This window comes from Lactuca saligna, chromosome 6, assembly GCF_052625555.1.
Source record: "Lactuca saligna cultivar CGN05327 chromosome 6, ASM5262555v1, whole genome shotgun sequence".
Classification (NCBI taxonomy): Eukaryota; Viridiplantae; Streptophyta; class Magnoliopsida; order Asterales; family Asteraceae; genus Lactuca; species Lactuca saligna.
Genome location: NC_136422.1, coordinates 121427671 through 121451415, shown reverse-complemented (window position 1 = coordinate 121451415; position 23745 = coordinate 121427671). Strand labels below are relative to the sequence as shown.

At 38.2% G+C, this 23745-nt stretch overlaps 1 long non-coding RNA gene across 10 annotated transcripts; it reads left to right on the top strand.

Moving 5' to 3' along the window:
* The first annotated feature begins 16622 nt into the window (after positions 1-16622).
* On the top strand, positions 16623-23354 carry LOC145003285 (uncharacterized). Of its 10 annotated transcripts, none has more exons than XR_013661907.1 (7): positions 16623-17133; positions 21146-21210; positions 21297-21410; positions 21759-21906; positions 21975-22133; positions 22226-22695; positions 23114-23351. It is a non-coding gene; the product is annotated as an uncharacterized LOC145003285 (long non-coding RNA). The 10 variants fall into 10 exon arrangements; XR_013661912.1 differs by having other exon boundaries at positions 16625-16885; positions 16997-17133; positions 22226-23353; XR_013661910.1 differs by lacking the exon at positions 16623-17133 and adding exons at positions 19965-20411; positions 20578-20706 and having other exon boundaries at positions 22226-23354.
* The last annotated feature ends 391 nt before the right edge of the window (positions 23355-23745 follow it).

Sequence of the window (23745 nt, the reverse complement as noted above, 5' to 3'; positions counted from 1 at the left end):
ATAAACACATATTCGGCCTTGCCCACCGCATCGTACCGAAGTCCGGAAACTACATCGAAACAAAGTCCGGAACTAACGAGAGTCTTACCCTCTACATCGGACCGAAGTCCGGAAACTGCATCAGACTAAAGTCCGAAACTGACTGGGACCTTGTCCCCTGCATCGGACCGAAGTCCGGAACTAACTACATCAGATCGAAATCCGAAATTGATTGGGACCTTGTCCCCGGCATCAGAATGAAGTCCGGAAACCGACTGAGCATAACATAGCATAGCACTAACATATCAACTAGCATAAACACATATACTGCACCCTGCATTGGACAGAAGTCCGGAACACATAACACAAAGGCATGCTTGAATCACAAAGACATCAAGCACACTGAACTACTGCATCGGACTAAGGTCTGGTACTCCTGCTAACTAGACGGGTCGACATTATGGTCGTAGACGCGTTCCTACTGGAAGGAAAACTCACCTCGTAGTGTTGGCTGTTGTGATGCTAACTCTAAAAGTGGCTGACCGCCGGTCCGGAACTGTCCGACTACAATTTCCAAAAACACTAGATCAGTTACTGGTAAATGCTCTTGGGGTCAAATGACTATATTACCCATGGTCAAAGTCAACTTCCAGTTGACCGGACTCGCTGCGTCAGGGTGCAGACTCATCGTGTCCATCCTTTACTAACTCTGACTTTAACACACCGAGCCCCTTTCCCACTCACTGATTCACTCTGAACGCACAACTCGAAGGGAAAACGAGGACTCGCGACTCGAATCGTCGAGTCTAAAGAACAACTCGACGAGTCCTATCACAGATTCCATGCAATTGAATTCTAATCCATTCCATGGCCTCTAACTTATAGATCTAAGCCCTTGGGACCATCTGAACACGTAAAGTTGGTGACTTTACGTGTAACTACAAAGGAATCAAGCCATTTCACTCAAACACTATTTTTCTCAGGAAAACTCATCCAACTCGCCGTGTTGTAGAACAACTCATCGAGTCTAAGGCAATTTTCATCGGACTCGCCGAGTTGATCATCCAACTCGTCGAATCCAAGGCTATCTTCATATGACTCGTCGAGTCAAGCTTGTGACTCGCCGACTCCATTCAATCCCTTTTCCATACAGGCCCGATTTAAGCCATGCAGCGGCTCTAAGTCACAGATCCATGCTTCTAGGGCATGCTTATCATGTAAGGTTGCAAACTTTATGTGCATACATGGATTTAAAGGCTTCAAATCCCAACCCTACACTCTTAATGGGGTTCCAAGCACAAGAGGGACTTCAATCACGACCATAACTGAAACTTTACACTTCTAGAATGCAATGAGAGTCCAGATCTGAAGTTTTCATCCAAGGAGAGTCCATATCTCAAGTTTTGAATCATAAAAGGCTCCAAATAAGGCATAACAAGCATAATGGAGGTTATAATGGAGGAATGCACAAGGTCATAACTTCATTACCTGAATGAGGAACAGATGTAAGCTAACTCCTGGATCTTCCTTCCCTTCTATGGAACTTCTTTCCTTCCCAAAGCTTCCAAGCTATCACAAGCACACTCAAACTCAACAATGGGGCTAGGGTTTACATGGGAAATGTTCTGAGAGATATAGAGGCGAGGTTGGTGGAACATAAGGGTGTTTAAATAGGGTGCAAACCCTTACAATTAGGGCTTCATCCAGACAGGCAAACTCGCTGAGTCCAGCGTATGGAATCGTCCCATCTCTACTAGACAAGTCGGGCTATATACTTGTCGAGTACCCCTTTAGAAATGAAAACACTTTATTTGAATTGCGTACCAGAAATGGGGCGTTACAACTCTCCCGCACTTATCTTAGACTTCATTTTCGAAGTCTGTTGCTGCTACTGAAAATAAGTATGGGTAATGCTCCCTCATCTCCCATTCGGACTCCCACGTCCACTCTGAACCCTTTCGGTGTTGCCACTGCACCTTCACTAGCTGAACCACCTTGTTCCTCAAGGTCTTAATCTTCTAATCTAAGATCGCAACTGGAAACTCGATATAATTCAGGTTGCTATCAACCTGAATATCCTCTAATGGTACAACTGCTGACTCGTCCACCAAACACTTTCGCAATTGAGAAACATGGAAAGTGTTATGCCGTAAGATCCAACCGATAAGCTACCCAACCCACCCGGCCAAAACCTAAAAGGACCAATGAACCTGGGACCCAACTTGCCTCTCTAAGTCCAAATGCCTCCTGTCGGTGTAACTCTTCTGCCTACTCTACGCAGTCTGCAGTCTGCTACGAACCTGCTGGATCAACTTTGTGGTCTTGAGCACCACTTCTGTGCTCCTAATGACTCGTTGACCGACCTCACCCCAACAAATCGGGGTCCTGCATTTCCTTATGTATAGCATCTCGAAAGGAGGACGGTCAATGCTAACGTGGTAACTATTGTTATACAAAAATTCCGCTAGTGGAAGATACGCATCCCAACTACCACCAAAGTGTAGAACACATGCCCGGAGCATGTCCTCGAGAGTCTGAATCGTCCCCTTGTTCTGCTCGTCTGTCCTAGGGTGGAAAGCGGTGCTAAAATGAAGACGAGTCCCTATCTCACCATGAAACCGCTTCCAAAATCTGGAAGTAAAACGGATGTCTCGGTCTCACACTACCGAAACAAGCACTCTGTGTCGTGCTACTACCTCACGCACATAGATGTCGGCTAGCTTCTCAGCCGATATGCTCTCCTGGATATGTATAAAATGTGTGCTCTTGGTTAACCGATCCTCTATGACCCAAATCAAATCCACTCCCCGCGCGGTCCTGGGTAGCTTAGTGATAAAATCCATGGTAATGTCCTCCCATTTCTATACGGGAATGTCTAACGGCTGCATCTTGCCATGGGGTCTCTATTGCTCTGCCTTGACCTTCCTACAGGTCAGGCATCTCTCCACATACCAGGCGACATCCTGCTTCATGTAGGGCCACTAATAATCGGGGCGAAGATCCCTGCACATCTTCATCGCCCTGGGTGGATGGAAAATCGAGACTTATGAGCCTCGTCCATCAACACCTGCCGTACTCCGCCCCAGTATGGTACCCAAACTCTCCCATGAAGGGTCAACAATCCCCAGCTATCATAATCAAATGAAGCTACTCGAACCACGATCCTCTGACACTTCTGCCTCTCCTCCTTGAGGACCTCGACCTGTGCCTCCCTGATCCTCTCCAACAGCAGAGTAATCACTGTCATCATCAAGCATATATCCCTAATCGGGGCCACTGTCGTCTTGCGGCTCAAGGCGTCGGCCACTACGTTGGCCTTCCCCGGGTGATAAAGGATCTCACAATCATAATCCTTCACCACATCTAACCACCGATGCTGCCTCATGTTAAAATTCGACTGGTCAATGAGGTATCTTAGACTCTTGTGATCCATGTAGATGGTACAACAGACCCCATAGAGGTAGTGTCTCCAAATCTTCAGGGCGAACACCACTGTCCCCAACTCCAAATCATCCGTCGGATAGTTAGCCTCGTGAGGCTTCAACTATCTGGAGGCATAAGCTATCACATGCCCCCGTTGCATCAACACTGCCCCCATACCTGAGATCGAGGCATCATAGTAGACTACAAAATCATCCACTCCATCTGGCAAGGTAACAATTGGTGCCTCGCACAATTGCTGTATGAGGATCTCAAATGTTGCCTGCTGCTCAGGCCCCTAATGAAACACCACCGACTTCTTGGTTAGTCGGGTGAGTGGAACCGCTATCTTGGAGAAATCCTGAATGAATCTCCTGTAGTACCCTGGCAAACCTAGGAAGCTCTGAATCTCTGATGGAGACTTTAGGACCTCCCACTGCATCACGGCCTCTATCTTAGTCGGATCTACCAGTATACACTTCTGGTTGACAAGGTGCCCAAGGAACTGCACCTAGCGCAACCAGAACTCACACTTGGAGAACTTTGCGAAAATTTTCTCCCTCCTCAAGACCTCTAGCACCTCCCTCAGGTGCTCCATGTGCTACTCCTAAGTCTTGGAATAAACCAAGATGTCATTGATGAATATAATCACAGACCGATCCAACATCAGCCTGCACACGCGGTTCATGAGGTCCATGAATGCAGCTGGAGTGTTGGCGAGCCCAAACAGCATCACCACAAACTCATAATGACCATAATGGGTCCTAAAAGTTGTCTTCTGAACATCCTCACCCCTGACCTACATCTGATGATAACCGATGCGCAGATCAATCTTGGAAAACCAAGATGCTCCCTAAAGCTGATCGAATAAGTCATCTATCCTCGGGAGTGGGTAACGGTTACGGTGCGACCCATCCTTCTTCTTCACAAACAAGATCGGGGCTCCCCATGGCGAACTACTTGGTCTATTGAAACCCTTCTCTAGTACCTCCTGCAGCTGCGTAGACAACTCCTGCATCTCTGGAGGAGCCAACCGATACGGTGCCTTGGCTATCGGAGCCACACCAGGAACCAGGTCAATCCTGAACTCAACCTGTCTCTCTGGAGGTGTCCCACGTAATTCCTCTGGGAACACGTCCGGGTACTCTCGGAACACTGCTACATCATCTACTGTCAACGTACCCTTATCCCAGGTATCCATCACATATGCGACATAACCTGCGCAACCCTGCTGGAAGTAACGCCTCACTCTCGCTGTTGAACAAAGAATCGGTATGCAATGTGGCCTCTCGCCCTGAATCACTAATTCTCCCCTGCTGGGAGTGCGAACCCTCACTAGCTGCACCTCGCAATCAATCACCACCCTATTGGGGCTCAGCTAATCCATGCCTACTATGACCTTGTTCCCTCACAAAGAAATAGCGACCAGGTCCACCAAAAACTGCTCATCAAATAACTGCAGTGAGCATGCCTTATGCACCCTCGCGACCCTGACGGTCCTATCATCAGCTATCTCCACCTCGAGTGGACAATCCGACTGCCCAGGAGCTTCGCTAAACCTCTTTCTAATTGCAAGGAAGACAAACGATCGGGTAGCCCCCGAATCAAATAACACTGTAGCTGAAATGTGGTTCACTAAAAATGCCCCTATACATAAATATATAACATTAGAAACAATCAATAACAAATGTAGAGATAAAAGGAAAATATGTACCCGTTATCACATCTGGAGTCGCTACCGCCTCCTCTACTGTCATCTGAAAAGATCTACTCTTCGCCACTGGCACCTCGGCCCGACCCTAACGACCGTCCGTAATCCTCAATGTAGCAGGGGCAGGTGCCGACACCTCCCTGCTGAAGCTAAGCTTGGTCACTGGGAATTTTTATGTGCCATCTGATTGCAATGGAAGCAAATCAGATCTGATGATGCGGTGGCGGTGGTAGAAGTTGTACAATCTCTGCTCATATGCCCAGTCCGACCGCACTTGTAGCAGCTGGAACTCCCTGCTTTGCACACCCCATCGTGCAATCTCCCACATTTGCCACACCAATTGTGGCTCTGCTGACCTCTGGAACTATGATCTAAAACCTTGGGCTTCTTTCCCGAACTCCCTGTACCCGAAGCCGCCTCCGGCTTCCTCTTTTTCTCTATCTCAAGATCTCTCTCTCTCTCTCTCTCTCTCAAGCCCTCACAATCATATTACTCAGCGTCTTGCAGCTGGATCGGCTCACAAACTGGTGGATATCACTCCACAACATCTCATGATAACGGGCCTTCTTCATTTCCTCATTAGTTGCGTACTGAGGAACAAGAAGAGCCCTCTCCCTAAACTTGGCGGTAATCTCCGCCACTGTCTCTGTAGTCTGAGTAAGGTCCTGAAACTCTCTGGCTAACTATTGCACCTCAATAACTGGTGCGAACTTGGCTCTGAACTTGGTGGTAAAATCAGCCCAAGTCATAGTATCAAGTGTTGTGTCATCCCCGATACCATGCCCAACCTCCTCCCACTAGTCACGTGCCCTGTCCTTCAGGAGACAGGATGCTAATCTGACCTTATCCCCCTAGGTACATCTGCTAGTGTGGAACGCATTGGTAACATCTGCCAACCACCTAGTACTCGCAATGGGGTCCCGCGCCCCATGGTAGTCTGGAGCTCCACAAGCCCGGAATTCCCTAAAGGTGAGTATGAGTTACCCCATCATGGCAGCCATCTCAGCACGAAATGTGCTCAAATTCTCATCCATCAACTCCAAGATACCTTCCTTGATCTAACCAAAGATCACAGGAGTCTGCTCAAGTATAATACGGGTAACCTCTGAAGTGAAAAACTCCCTAGTCTGCTCATCAAACTACTCGACCCCTGAGCCTGATCTTGATCCCTCCCCGGCACCTGAGCTGCCGACTGCTGGCCTAGGGCGTAAAACCACCATTCTAAAAACACATCATGATAAATGTCAGAAACATTGATATATCTCGAGGGATCGCTACTACTACAGGTTTCCTGGTCTTGCCTCGGCCTTCCTTTATTTAAATACAGATCCTCTGCTTCCAGTAGTATGGGCCCCTACTACCTTCTACATCAATCCGTACTTTCCTCAAGAACCGCCTCGACTCCGCCAAGTCACTACTACTGCTACTGATCTCTGCTACTCACATCCTAGGCTTGCCCTAGGTGAAATCTCTGACTCAACAAAAACCAATCCTCAGCTGCTAAAGGCCTCCTTGTAATGCCAAATAGTCATCACCTAAATACCATCACATGTGACGAGGCTCAGATAATCCTTCGAGTAAAAGACTCATTCCCATAATGGTAGGACTCAAACAAGAGCTGCGTAGTAGGGCTAAATCCAGCACATTGAGATTATTCAACCCTGATCTCATGTGATGTGTCGTATTCACCTAATAGCTAACTCCCATCACTCGGAGTCCCACAAAGCACAAAGCAAGCACCATTCGGACACAAGAAACTAATCAAGCAACTCTATTCTCATAACAAGAAACTGTACTAGCATACAATGCTAAGCTCGTACTGTCAGGCATAACCTAAACATGCTATCCTACTGCTGTCTACTCAATACTAGCATGCAATTCTCATAAATCTGAAACACATATAGCAGACACATAAGGCATCCTCCTAGATCCTTAGTCCTATTCTAGCATGCTGTTCTACTGAAACTAAAACTGATAATCGTATCATAAACTTGTATGGGTAATTTGGGAGTACTTACTTGAGCTCGGCTGATCGGATGCACCACACCCTTTTTTTCGTTTTCTAAACTCTTTTCTTTTTAAGTCTCTTTCTCAAAAATTCTTTTGAAAATATTTTTCTTTCAAAAATCTTTTTACTATTTCCTTAGTTTGATTTCAGTCACACCCGTAAGTGTGCCTGAATCCCTCATACGAAGGCTCTGATACCAATTTGAAACGAGCCAAATTATGACCCAAAATTTTTCGTTTAAATAATACTAAGGTTATCAACGATCTATAATATATCATAAAATCGTACGTCATAAATCCCAAAAGGTTATAATAGAGGTGTCATAACAAAAGAACTATAACAACATATCATAGTATATGAAATAAACTCCCATGACAAAAGCTGAAGCTGTGGTGAGTGCAATGCCATCATCCCGAGCCCTTCCCTTTGATTGCGGAAGTACCTAAAACCAAAACTGAAACTGTAAGCACAAATCTTAGTGAGCTCCCCCAGACTACCACATACCATACAATCATATAAATATATATTAGGCCTTGCCCATTGTATCGGACCGAAGTTCGGAAACTGCATCGGACCAAAGTTCGGAACTAACCAGGGCCTTGCCCTCTGCATCAGACCGAAGTCCGGAAACTGCATCAGACCGAAGTCCGGAACTGAGTGGGACCTAGTCCCCTACATCGCACCGAAGTCCGGAACTAACTGCATCGGATCGAAATCCGGAACTGACTGGGACCTTGTCCCTTGGATCGGACCGAAGTCCAGAAACTAACTGAGCATAAGATATCATAGCACAAACATATCAACTAGCATAAACACATATATTGCACCTTGCATCGGACCGAATTCCGGAACACATAACACAAAGACATGCTTGAATCACAAAGACATCAAGCACACTGAACTACTGCATCGGACCAAAGTCCAAAACTACTGCTAACTAGACGGGTCGGCATTGTGGTCGTAGACCCGTACCTACTGGAAGGAAAACTCACCTCATAGTGATAGATGTTGTGATGCTAACTCTAAAAGTGGCTAACCGCCGCTCCAGAACTGTCCGACTACAATTTCCAAAAACACTAGATCAGTTACTGGTAAATGCTCTTGGGGTCATATGACTATATTACCCCTGGTCAAAGTCAACTTCCAGTTGACCGAACTCGCCGAGTCAGGGCGCAAACTCGCCAAGTCCCTCCTTTACTAATTCTAACTTTAACACACCGAGCCCCTTTCCCACTCACTATTCACTCTGAACTCACAACTCGAAGGGAAAACGGGGACTCGCGACTCGACTCGTTGAGTCCGAAGAACAATTGGCCGAGTCCTATCGCAGATTCCATGCAATCGAATTCTAATCCATTCCAGGGCCTCTAACTCGTAGATCTAAGACCTTGGGACCATCTAAACACGTAAAGTTGCCGACTTTACGTGTAACTACAAAGGAATGAAGCCATTTCACTCAAACACTACTTTCTCGGGAAAACTCATCCGACTCGCCTAGTTGTAGAACAACTCGTCGAGTCTAACGCTTTCTTCATCGGACTCGCCGAGTTGATCATCCAACTCGTCGAGTCCAAGGCTATATTCATTTGACTCACCGATACAAGCTTGTGACTCACCAATTCCATTCAGTCCTTTGTCCATACAGGCCTGATTTGAGCCAGGGAGCGGCTCTAAGTCACAGATCCATGTTTCTAGGGCATGCTTATCACGTAAAGTTGCAAACTTTACGTTCCTGCATGACTTTAAAGGCTTCAAATGCCAACCCTAAGCTCTTAATGGGGTTCCAAGCTCAAGAGGGACTTTAATCACGACCATAATTGAAACTTTACACTTCTAGAATGCAATGAGAGTCCAGATCTGAAGTTTTCATCCAAGGAGAGTCCATATCTCAAGTTTTGAATCATAAAAGGCTCCAAATAAGGCATAACAAGCATAATGGAGGTTATAATGGAGGAATGCACAAGGTCATAACTTCATTACCTAAATGAAGAACAAATGTAAGCTAACTCCTGGATCTTCCTTCCCTTCTATGGACCTTCTTTCCTTCCCAAAGCTTCCAAGCTATCACAAGCACACCCAAACTCAAGAATGGGGCTAGGGTTTACAGGGGAAATGTTCTGAGAGTGATAGAGGTGATGTTGTGGATGCATAAGGGTGTTTAAATAGGGTGCAAACCCTTAAAAGTAGGGCTTCATCCAGACAGCCGGACTCGCCGAGTCCATCGTATAGACTCGTCGAGTAGCCAGCTCAAAACACATGATTGTCCCGTCTCTGCTCGACGATTCGGGCTACAGACTCGTCGAGTACCCCTTTAGAAATGAAAAATACTTTATTTGAATTACATACCAGAAATGGGCTGGCAAAGGAGTCCCTAGAAGGGCTGACAAGGGAGCTCCAGGCAAGGCTAGTGCGCCATAGCTGTCTATGCCATGGTAATGGACCATATATCATCAAGTCTCCCTAGTCTGATGTTATTGGCATGCGGACACTGATATTGGATTGGACTTAGTCATATAAACTGTGTGTCGTCACCAATTGATCCACTAAAGCCCATTTATGGCCTAATTTTCCAAACTGAGCCCAACCCCCATATGGGCCTTACCCTAATCCCAATAATTTTCCCTTAACCCAAAACTTGATTTTAGATGTCCCAAAAGGCCCAAAGCAACAAGGTCCAAAGGAGTGGCCCAACCGAGGCCGAGAAAGGTGTGAAGCCCAAACTGACAGAGTACGCAGGGCGTACTCAGCAGTACGCTAAGCGTACATGTTGCATCGCTTGTACGCTGCGCGTACTGGCTTTTAGGGCCAGCGTACTCCCTCATTAACCAATTTCTTCCATTAAGCTCTTAATGCTTAAGTCTAATGGTCTAAAACACAGATCTATGTCCCAAAGAGTATCTAGAACCATAAAGTCATTGACTTGGTGACTTTACATGCCCCAAAAGATCCTAACTTTGATTTATAATATTCATCTTTCATAATAATGCCCATAACTCATGCATAGATGGTTCTAAGCTTCAAAGATGACAACTTTGTGACTTTAGGACCATATGCAACATCTCATATATGGGACCAAAAGGGTCCAAAACTCTAACAAAGGAGATCTAAGCTATAACACAACAAGTTCAGAGCCTTATACCTCAAATAAGTTCCAAAAGATGATGTCACAACTAGCATTTTTGCTAGGCAATTATATTCTCATGAAAGCATCATCTATTGTAAGGCTTGTACACTAAGTGAATATCATACCCTATGTTCAATCAACATCATCCATTTGAATCCAAACTCTTGAATGAAGGTCAAAACCTAATACAATACATCTCAAATGTTCAACTAAGGGTTGGAAACCCTTGAAATCCCGGCTCAAGGTCATTATGGACTAGGATTCTCTTATTGGGCCTAAGGGACCAATAAATCATCAATTCATCAATGTTATGTGGGCCTAGAATGATTCATTCTACCTCCAATGGATCATGATGGGTCATAAATGATTTAATTAACCTTAATGAACCATAAACCCATTCCTTTTTACCATTTTTGGCCGTGAACCTTCTTAAGGGCCCAATGTGCCGAAAATCTATTATTGGGCTTCATAAATCCGATCAAGTTAAGAGAAGGCCCAAATTCCCTCAATTCCTTTCTCTTAAGCCCAAATTCTATGCCCATTATTCTTATTAGACGAAAAAAGGAAAACAATATAATTTGTGCACTTACCACCTCTTCATTGCATGGTGGATCTCCATGCACATCACCACACTCCCTCTCTCTTATTTCTTCTTTTAATTCTCGACCAAAACACTTCACACCACCCTCATTCTCTCAAAAATCTTTCAATAAAACTTTCTCAAACACTCAAGAACATCCTCCTTCCTTCCATCCAAATTTTCGAGATCTCTAGGTGTTTCAAATAGATCTTCACTAAAGATAATCAATCTTGGGTAAGTCATCACACATTCAAGCTAAACAACTTCATTCTCATGTTAGATCACTCCTTCTAAGCAAGTTTTTGGTGATCATACTCTAAGAAACCTCCTAAGATCAAGATCCACTCAAGAAAGCTTACTAGGACCAAAAATCTCTTCATCTCTTCTTCAAAACTGAAACATCAAAACAAAGGTGAGTTCATGCCCCCTATTTTCGATTTTTACTTGGTTTTGGGGGAGAATACAAGTTGCTTTATGTAGATCTATGTGTATATGCATGAATATGTGTGTTTTTCATGACTTATTTGCTGATAATGTGCTATTTACTTCATAAATCTAGTAGATCTGGTATTAATTTATACACTTAAAATAGCAAAAATGAGTTGTGTTCAAAGATTTATCAACTAGACTCATAAATCAGCCCTTGACAGAAAAGTTTTGGTCCAATTTCAAACTGTTTTGATCAACTTAATGAAAATATTTTTCAAAACTGTTTTACATGCAAAAGGTTCAGGTTTATACCTTTAAAATGCATACTCTCATGTTTTCATACGATTTTTCTACAATTTTTGGCGAATTTTACAAAACTGCCTATCAGATTTGAAATTATTTCGGACCAACCTGTAAATGTGAGCAATTTCACACTTGTTATAGGCCATTAAAAATTATGTGAAAAAATTGTGAACAAAGTAGACAAAATTTCCAAACTTCCAGAATTTAGGGATCCAAATTTCAACTTAAGATGATTTTTCTACAAAATTTTCAATAACTAGGTCAGAAAAACCAAAAACCAGAAAAATGTGTGTTTTCACAAAAATCAAGCCAAAAATGATATTTTTGATAAAAATTGGTTTAAAATGTTATTTTTACCACAAACTAGTCATAAACACAAGTTTTGAACAAAATGGGACTAAAGTGTTATTTTTACAAAAATGGGGCCTCAAACGTAAATTTTTGGCTTATTGGACCAAGAACGTCATTTTTACAAAAATTGGGATTTTATGCTATTTTAGTGAATACTTAAACCAAAATCAACAATAAACTAACAAACGGATTAATTTTGATCATTTTCTAGGTTATTGGGCGTTAGTGGCCCATTTATATGTTTGATAGGTTTTGTATACTATTTGCGTGTTATTTGGGCCTATAAATACCTTACATGTGAATTGGGTCTTAGTTGTCCTTTTACATATATTTTGGGCACATGTTATATAATATCATTCATACTATGTTTTGAAATGACTCACATATTTAGCGATGCCCTAGTGGCTCCCTTACATGGTTCGTTGGGCCTGGAATGTGTTTTATACATTTATCTTCGCGTAAATTCGATTAAGGATCTAGTGAGTTTTTGTCAGTTGACACCTATTACGTGTTCGATCGTAGCCTATAGTTATAATCAGAGTCTCTTAGCAAGACAGACGAAATTGTCATTATTCAGTATGGTTATGATGGCTCACTTAGAAGAGTTAATGTTAAGAAGTTTGCGGAAGACTATTTTCTTTTATGTTGGATTACTTGGATACTTACTCACACTGGTACCCCCACCTTAGTGTTGGTACGACAACATTATCTATTTTCTTTTATGATTGGATTACTCGAAAACTTACTCACACTGGTACCCCCACCTCGGTGTTGGTACGGCATCATTAACTATTTTTCTTTTACAGGCAACGTCGGGTTGTCCGGAGACATTCTATTTACATTCTCTTCAATCACTTTGGTCATTCTATTAAACAATAACACACATGCATTAATACTAGATCAGACATAAACATACCAAACCATTTTAAGAAAATACAGGATTTTCTTGTGATTACAAAGTTATACAAACCATTTTCTCAAATATACTTATGAACTCACCAACATTATATATGTTGATGTTTTCAAAATAACTTGTATTCTCAGGGACTCGTTAAGCAAAAGAATCACAAGAATAGGGCATTTTGTTTTGTGTACTATTAAACATCATACATTGAATGTTTTGGTCATGTTATTTAGAAGATTGTACCTGATGTAAACAATGGAAGTTGTATTATATTATTCATGGTAATGATGATGTTATGCTTCATCTATATTCACTGTAATGATATTTCAAGATGAAGTCACGCACAAGCCCCCAGACGTTTCTGCCATCTGGTTCGGGGGTGTGACAGATTGGTATCAGAACATTGTTTATAGTGAACTGGCATATCTAACCTATAAGAACATAATAATTAAAATACATACTTATGTGTGCATTTTAGAGTAATAACACAACAAGAACAATAAAAGTCTTTGGAGGATTTGAACATCGATATTAAACCCGGGCAGTTATGTAGTTGTATTGGGGGTGAATGTAGCCCGGTCAACTACATTCATTCAAAATATGATCAACATGTGTTCAGGAGTAATTTTGATGGACAATAAATTAAAAACTTACCATTTAATTACCCAAAGAGCTTATAGAACCAAACCTAAACAAAATTAAAATACTATAGGAGTATTTGGTGTGCAATTTGTTTCTAGTATTTATACCCCCCCCCCCCTTCGTGAAATACACTATAAACGAGAATCATTAGGCAGGAGACCCTTATTTCCCTAGTTATGGGAATGCATGGTGGCTTGACCCAGAGGAAGACTTAAAGGAAGAACCAGAGGAGGAACATGAAGTAGAACTTACTGATGAACCCGCCGAGCCAGTAGTGAACCTCGAAGAGGAAGAGCTCGAGGGCAATGACGATGATGCCTCGGATGCAAAATCTGAGGTCATCAATCCTCCATACATGGCCAGAGTACTGACTTACCGTATGGGCCCCAGTGTCCCCACGCCCCATAGGCAATCGATATTGGAGATAGATTCGCCAGCAGGGGATACGACCACACTACGGTAGGAGGACAAGGAGGGTGAATAAATTAGGGTTTTCAAAAGATATCACGTGCGCCCCACATACACTACTGTACGCCCGGCATACACCTTCAGATCCCCAACCCATCCTTTGCATGAGTACACTAAGAGTACTACTTGGTACGCCCCGCGTACTCGCTTTACAGCTTGTATGCTAAGCGTACCTTGTGGTATACCCTGCGTACAACTCAAGGAATAAATTGGAAAAATTAAATAATGCAAGGGAAAAAGAGAAACTTACCAAGATTCATGTGTTATACTTCTACAACCAACCGACCCCACCATTGACATATCTGTCACCTATACCATCATCACCTCTGCCACCACCATCTACCACCAACCACCATAATTATATTTGATTACTCAATTTGTGAATATACATATATGTATAATCATTAATGATCTAGCATATACGTATAAACATGTGTAATCATATATGATTATATCTCTCTGTCATATAATCATTTATAATAAAGCATACTCCGCTCTTGCTATTGTGTTGGAGCGTTAGAGCGACAAATTTGAAATATGTGGCTGAGATTGAATATCAAGATCTCTATTTTTTTATAATTTCAAGTGAACCACCTCATATATATATATATATATATATATATATATATATATATATATATAGTTATAACTCTCTCTCTCTCTCTCTCTCTCTCTCTCTCTCTTTCTAACTAATAAGGTTATATATATATATATATATATATATATATATATATATATATATATATATATATATATACCTTATAAAGCATTTTTAGTCAAATGATGAATTTCAAGTTGTACAAAACTTATTGCATTGTTTACAATCGTTTTATGCATTACCAAATCATGGATATTAGTTTGGTCAATATTTAAAAAAGTAAACATAATATCCACTTTGGTTTATTGACTAATTCCGATATATACACTTGTCTTTCCTATATTTTAGGTGATCTAATCCACTATAAAATACCAAAGCTTCCTATCCAATAATTTTGATACCGTAAATCTGTGATAATCAAAAACCCTAATATCTAAAATTCTTGTGCTCGATTACTACAGAAGAAAAGTAATCATTGTTCTTTGTGAATTCGATTAGTTGTATGTGTGTGTCTTTTGCATACATAAGCCGTAATAGATATGTTATCTGTGAATTCACAAAATTTATATGCATGTTTGTGTTTTTTTGGCCAATGCAGAAACTCATTCACTAAGGTGCTGTTTGTTTTTTGGAAAAAACCTCTTCAAACCTCTTACTGCTGCGCGGCGCAGCACAAGCGCAACACTTTTCATCTCGCAGCTGTTTGTTTTTTAGAAGTCTTTTGAGTCAAAAACCTCTGCGCGTGCTCTGTTTGGCGCAGCACTTGTACTGCCTCTTCCAACCTCTTCTTCTTCTTTTTTTATTGCTAAAATTTTGATTATATGTTATTAAAATTTTATTTCACATTTTTTCCCCTTTTTTTCGTTTATTCTTATTGAATTTATTTTTCATTTTTTTTATATTCAATAATGATAATTTCTTGATAAAATATCATTATTTTTTACTGAAAATATCTTTATTTTTTGTTGAAATATCATTATTTTTTACTGAAATATCATTAATTTTTACTGAAATGTTATACATTATTAGATTTTATGTATTAAAAAGCTATTTTCGGTTTATTAAATTAGTTTATTTTAATTTTTTAATATCTGCAGCAATATGCAGATGTTAAAAAAACAAACACGCTTCTTATTATAGTCTGCAGCCGTTTGGTCCACCTCTTCTACTGCAGAGGGTTGCAGAGGTGGACCGCAGACTTCATGAATTTTTGCTTCAGAAAATCAAACAGCACCTAAGGTGCTGTTTGTTTTTTCGAAGCGAAAATTCATGAAGTCTGCAGACCACCTTTGCAATCCTCTGTAGCAGAAGAGGTGGAACAAACGGCTGCAGCCTATAATAAGAAGCATGTTTGTTTTTTAACATCTGCAGACTGCTGCGGTAAACTAAAATTTAAATAAACTAATTTTATAAACTGAAATAATTCTCAACATTGAAATTTAATAATTCTAGTCTTAAAACATTGAAATAATAATAACAATAACATGTAAAAAACAAAAATATAAAACTTTTTTAAAAAAAAAAACATTAAAAAATGTAAAAGAAGCTAATAGTTTTATTCTAGAAAAAAAAAACTAATTTAAAAAAAGCATTAAAAAAGAAAATAATAAAAAAATTTAAGAAAGTATTGCAAACATTGTCTACAAAGTTCGTAAAAAATTACACACATTAAAAAAAATGTAACTGAAATTGAAAATATAACGGTAAAAAAAAAAACAAATTAAAAAAATCGTGGAAATTATAAAAATAAATTGTATCACATCCGTAAATAAAAATTTAAGAAAATCAAAGTTTAAAAAAAAAAGAAATTAAAATAAAAAGTTATACAAAAATTCTTAAAAAAACACTTAGAAAAATGAAAGTTGAAGAGGTTAGAAGAGGCAAGTCAAGTGCTGCGCCACGCAGCACACGCGCAGAGGTTTTGTAGTCTGAAGTCTTCCAAAAAACAAACTGCTGCGAGAGGGAAAATACTGCGCGTGTGCTGCGTCGCGCAGCAATAAGTGGTTTGTAGGATCCTATAAAAAAAAAAAAAAAAAAAACAAAAACATAGCAGGTATTTTCAATTGTGTTTGTGAAGCCTTAAATTCCGGCAAAAAAGTCAATACAATTCAATAGTCATACTATTTGAAATTCAAACTCATTCACAAATTCCAGGAGGCTTTTCACCCGGTCAGTTGTGTTGAAGCCTTAAATCCGGCAAAAATCTCTCATTTATTGGCCATCTTCCCTATATCAGGCGATATCATTTCCATTTCTCTTTTTATTCTTCCTCTCAGTAAAAAAAACCCTAAGGCCGCTCACCATCACCGTTTGCCCATTCCACCACTACTCCCCAGTTACTGATCACCTTCTCTAAAAAGTTAAACAGGTTCACAAACATATTCATCTTCTTCTATTAAATTTGCGTTCTTGATTTTTCCGATCTATAGTTTTTTTGGTATCTTTTTTATTTTATATTCATATCCCTACATCCATTAAGAATGAAGGAACTCATGACCTTCACCACTCAACTTACCATCGTATGAAGCCACCACCTCCACCGCTCTTTAGCAATGAAAGAACCACCAATCTTCGGAAAGAAGCCCTAAACCCCATTTTAGAGAAGAAAAACATCAGGTTTGTGTTTCGTTTTTCTTTTCGTCTTTCAATTGTACATAAAGACCCTATTTTGTGTTTTTTATTGAATATTTTACTCTAATATGGTGCATATGGGTTTATGAAGGTTTACATATTCATTTTTCTTATTCGACATCATGTTGGTTCTTGGAAATCATTAGTATTGCTCCTAGCTATTGAAGATAAAGATGTTTGCACCCTTAGATAGAAAGTCCAGTGTCTAGATTAGAGGACCAAATCTTGCTTCACTACCTACCTTCTAACACGTACATTTAAAAACAATTTTTTTATTCTTACTGGTGGTATTTTCCTTAAAACTGAGTTGGTTTGTATGGATGTCCAAAATTAGTTATCTAAAGTTTCAGATTTCATGGCACCTTGTAGCTTTGTTTTGCGATTTCGATTGACTTTTTTTGCCGAAACCCAGATTATTGTAATAGTGTTTTTTTGTTGTTTAGGGCTACAAGGAAGAGGCATGGGAACTGGTTGAGCATATGAAAAAAAATTAATGCTTGTTTTAAACTTATTTTCTTTGTCATATTGTTTTAAAGTAATTTATACAAAATGCTTATGGCACGACTTTAAATGTGATTCAATATAACAATAATTTATTGATTGAACATAATAAAGTTCCTACAGATCATTTGATACACAAGGCATCAAAATCCCTCCTTTGGACACAAATTTACTAATTAATGATACTATATAGCAGCTACATGATGTTCAAGTTGATAGTTATGTATTGCTATTAGCCAATTCATGGTCTCTATTCAAAAAAAGAAAAGGGTGGGTCAAAGTGCTTCCACTATCCCTTGTACATTCTTACTTTTATACTAGCTAACATTGATAGTCTTTTGTCCTAGTACTTAGTAATTTCCTTCAGTTTTGATCCAAAAGGATTATTTTTTCGCATTTCAGTTTTCGTCCCTCACACCCACACCGTGAGTTTAATTATGTTTGGCCTATACATTTACCTTGCAGATAGAGGCTTAAGGTATTTAAACTCAGGGTTAGAGTGAGAGGAACCAAAATCGTAATGAACCTTTGAATAGGTATCAAAATGAAAAAAATAATAATAACATTCTTTTTGGACCAAAATGGGCCAAACAGGTTGTTTACTCATTTATATTTGTAATTTCTTTAAATTTATTTTTATCTTACTATTAAAAGCAATTTTCATGTTTAATAATAATAAAAATAAAAGTACAATGCTATGAGTGGAATTTTTATTTTTTCAAAGAAAAATATGTTACTAAGAAAAATATTGAAAGAAGAATGTGATATCAAATAGAAATTGAAGTAGCTTGGTGTATATACAAATATACTACGAAAAATATTATGTTGATGGATGGTGGCCCGGTGGATTTGAATAATTGTTTTACATTGGTTTTTTGATTAAGAGATGGCTATAAATCTAAATTCTTCATTTACTTAGTCAACTTCTAGATTACTACTGCAGAATGATGCAGTCTTTAGGGAATGAAGAAAGAAAGTTAGAACATGTATTTATGTGTTTTTAAGAAACTCAAGAATTCATTAGATTTTTGCGTTTGAACTATTTGCTTGATTTTATTCATATAAAGAGACACTTTATTGTATTTTTATTTGCGTTCTTTTTGTTTACTTACGCGTCCAACCTTATGACACGGATGCTTATGTTACTTGGAAATATTAGCAGAACGCTTGTTCAGAATATATTAAATAGTTTGTCATTTAGTAGTAATTAACCAATGTTAAAATTTATTACCCATAACTATCCTTAGCTAAGAGCAAATGTTTGATTTAATATTAATGTCTAATAAAATCTATAAGGAAAACTTACATTCCTATGTATTTTTTTTTCTTTTATTTGTAATATTAATCTCGGTGAGTGGATTCTTATGTTTTAGATCTGTTGTTTTAAAATGGTCAATACCACATGACTTGCTATCTTTCTTTTAACTTAACTAGATTTAAAGATGAAGTATGAAAATCACTACATTGGAAGAATATATTAATCCCATGCAGTCCATCTTGGTTTTTGTGGTTTTTTATTATCATAAAATATTGGTGAATTCTTTTTGTTTCTCATATAAACATTATTCTTGAATTCGTTAGATTATCGTTTGACGTTAGATTAAGGTGGTATTGCGGGTTATGATTTAAGGTTTAGATTTCTTTAGTTTTGCTTTGAATTTATTTTTTGGTGGGTGGTGGATGTTGGTGACCGGTGGCAAGAGCAGGAGCGGGTGTCAGTGTGGGTATGAGTGTGGATCTAAATTGTCTAAAAATTAATTAATTCATTTTCTTTAACTAAAAAATAATAAATAAAAAACCTATATAAAAAATACCGAAGGACAAATATATTTGAGAGATGAAAACATAACAAAATCAAAACTCGTAGGTTATCCAAGCAAAAAAATAAAATTATAGCCCAAATGCGTAACCATTGATTTTATTTCATTCACTACAAGAAAAGTCATTACTAGTGACCAAATTTTTAGTGACTACCTAAATTTTGGTTACTAACAACATCATTTAGTCATCAAATATTTAGTCGGTCACTGAATTTTGGTAATCCTTCAAATGTAATGACCACTTCTATGTGGTCGTCACTATATCGGTCACCAAACCATGTATAAAATTAAAATAATTTCTTTCATATCATAATAACTATTAGTGACTAAAAATAATGGGCATTATGTTAGGTCTAGTGACAAAAAAATAGTGGTCAATGAAAATTAAGTGACCAAAAATAAGTCACTAGCTAATCATGGTTATTCGACTTAAATGTCACTTTATCACTCAATAGTGTTCACTGAATTACAAAATGAAAAACAATTATTGATCACAAACTAGTATCCACTAAAGCTTTGTTTTCTTTCATACATAATTGTCTAAAAGCTCATTACATTTGAGTAAACCTTATTTATGTTCCTGAGCACTTATCCACAACTAACCAAAACCCTTTTATTAAACATATTTATTATATTACCCTTCCCAGATATGGGTGACCTAAATTCATTTTTGGACCCTTTTGGCCTTTTTCTTCTGGTGTTTTAGAAATAAAGAAATTAATTTTCCTTTTTCTATTTTCCATTATTATAATATACGGATGAAAGTGTTGAGATGATTTTTCATCTTAATGTTGAAAAGACATCCCGCCTCTCATCAACACATCTCTCCTCATAGTTTGCCCTAATTCGACATGCCAACAGTTCGACATCAATGTCGTTAGTCCATCGTCGCTCCATACCCTCCCATCGATGCACCTCTGATCCCCACTCGAAGTCAAACATGTACTTTTTTTCTCCGTTCTGACCATTGATGTAGCTACATCTATTGCTCTCATGTTGCATAGTAGATAATCAATCGGCTCCCTGATTCCATTCTACTAAATAGTAGCTATAAGTTTTATTTTCTATCATTAACCTAAACGTGTTTGTCTTCTCTCTCGCCTAACAGCTGACGCTCCTCCACATCGTTCCTTTCCAAATTCGCAGCTCCATCCGTCGTCTCTTGCATCTTCGATCGTCTCACCCCTCCACACCTTCGACATCACCATCGCACAACATAACTCCAACTCATCTTCAAGTATCTAGTCCGTTCTTCATTTTTTTTTCCTAGTTTCTGTTTATTTTTGTTGAAATCAATGCTCTACTCCAAATCTGATTAAATTGGTGACTTCTCGGTAATGAAATCGTTGATATGAAATTGCATGTTGATTTCTTAAAATCATGGTGTTCTGATGAAATTGTGTGCTGATTTCTCCATATTGTATGTTTTGATTCGAGTATAGTTGTCAATTACGTGAAAAGGAATACAATCATTTTTCAAATTTCTTTCTTTTCTCATTAATCTCCATCTTATAGCTTTTATCTTGTCTTGAGATTAGATGAAAAATTAAAGTTGCTCTTTTCTTCTTGTATGAGATATAGTACTTATGGTTATAATACATATTTTGTTTCATCCATGAATACATGCTTTCAAAATGTTAAAATATTTTATGTTCTTGTGTTTAATTACGTTAAAGGATCTTCAGATGTTAAGGAGCATAATCAAAAAGCCCACACACATTCCCAGTAGTTGGAGAAGCTGGTATGTATGCAATGAATTAATTTTTATCAAATTATGTCATGATTTGCATTCTGTTGTACTTTATAGGTTTTTATTCCTTATTATAGGTGGAGAAACTACGTTTGGAATTGGATCACAAACTCAGGTTTAGGGAGGCTATGGAAAGTAGATCGAAAGAATTAGATAAGAAGATGCTTGATATAAATCCAAAGCTTCAAGAGGTAAGATTTTCTATTATTTTGTTTTTTATGCATTAGTAGTATACTTGAATTTGAATTCAGCTCCATTCCATTCTGACATTTGGTTGCAAATGATTGTTGAGTTGAATTCCATTAAATCCTACAAGCAACAAAATTCAACTTTCATTACATAAACTCATGGAATTCAATTCCAATCTCTAGCACTTGTAAACTGAAATTCAACTTTCATTACACAAACTCATGGAATTCAATTTCAACCAAAGTTATCATGGAATGTAATAAGTCATTCCATTCCATCTAACTAAGCATACCCATGGCTAATGATATCTATTAAATCCTACAATTAATCTAATTTCTAATTTTCTATAGAAAAATTGATGTTGACAAAAGATCAAAGAACAGTTAAACTTGTAGACTTTGGATTAGCAAGAGAAGAGACAATTAGTTACCGAGATAATGATTACCAAAATAGGGGCATATCATTGGATGGCTCCAGAATCCAGAGTAATTTTATACTGTATGTTTTAAACTTTTTTTTTTTGTCAAATATAAAGATTTTAAATGTCTTTTTTATTTTTCTAACAGTTGTCTACTACTAGGACACTAAGACAAGGAGAAAAGAAGCATTACAACTAGAAAGTAGATGCTTATAGCTTTGTAATTGTATTATGGGAACTTTTACACAACAAACTACCCTTTGAGGGTATATACAACCTCCAAGCTACTTATTCTGCATCTTTCAAGGTAAAAAAGTAATTTTATATTATATCCTAAAGGGTAAAATAGTAAAACAAGAGGGGTGTAATTATAATACTTAGTTGCTTTTTATCATTCAGAATGTGAGGCCAAGTTGGATGGAAGATCCAGATTCTCGACCAAACTCCAGTCAAATCATACAAATGTTACATTATTTTTCGATAATTTTGAGTTTTCTAGTTAATCAGCTAGTGATTTCCATGCTTAGAATAGGTGTTTTCAAACGATAGGTACTAGTTTTAACTATTAAAAGTTAATTACTATCATTATATGAAGTATTATTTTATTTTTTCAGCCATTTAAACCACCAGAAGCAACAACATTTTTTACTCGATCACTTGGACAAGGAATAGTCATCACATCATCTTTGACTCACCAACCTCAACCTACTTCTTTGGGGCTCTTCTTTTTGCTATTCTAACACTAGTTGTAAACATTAATCTGTTTCTTGATAATGTCTTTTTGACATATACATATATAGATATTAATTTGCTGATTTTGAGCATATCTTGAAGAGAGGAACACAAGGCCTTTTGTGATATCAGAGGAGGTAGACTTTTTTTTTTTTTTTCGAATTCCCATTAATTCATAAATTCTTGAAATTTTTCATTCAAATGATGGGGCATGACAACCTCATAAATTATTGCACAAAATCTTTCAAAGTTAGCAAGAGTCATGGAAATGCCAAATCACAAGGAAGTAATTTTTATAATGCTTTTACATTTTAATGTCTTTTTTCATTACTTCTTTTGCACTCTTATGGTTTTGTTATATGTTGATGAAGATAAAATGACACACACAAAATTGCATAAAGCATACCTTATGATGCCATCAATAGGGGATCTCACTTTTTTTGTATGAATAATTACAAAATCTTTAAGCTTTTAGTTTATAAAATCATAATGAAAATTGTAGGCTTTATGAGATATAACCATCTGGATGCAACTTGCATCAACTCTTAATTGTAGAGGTCAAGGACGGCATATCATGCTTGAAAGCATCAAAACAAGGTCGTGGATTGCAATGAAACTTGACATCTACTTATCTTACTCTTATTTGTCTTTGACTCTTTGTTTGCAATGAGATTCATTTTTTTTTTTTTTTATTTTCATGGTAAAGAAGAGGTTGAATCTATCATCTTTGAATATTTTGTATAATGCTTACTTTGTCTAAATGTGAATATATGATGTTACTTTTTAGTCATTTCAATACTATATATTGTGGGTTTGTTCAAATTCGAGAACAATTTATGCTTATCTTTTGACGGGTTTTTTTGGTAACTAGTTGGATAAATCAGTGACGACTTTCTATGGTCACTAATTGGATACACTAGTGACGAATTTCTATGGTCGGTAGTCGGATGAGACGGTGACAACTTTTTATGGTCATTAACTAAGAAAAAACAGTGACGACTTTCATTCATTAGTGATAACATTTAGTGATGAAACGGGTCGTCAAAGATTTAGTGATTAGTATATATTAGTCACTATTTAGGGACCACTTTTATATTTTCGTCACTAATCAGTTTTTGTGACGGACCTATAGGGACAAAAAGTGACGACCAAATGTTTGGCCACTAAATCATTTAGTGATGACTCCT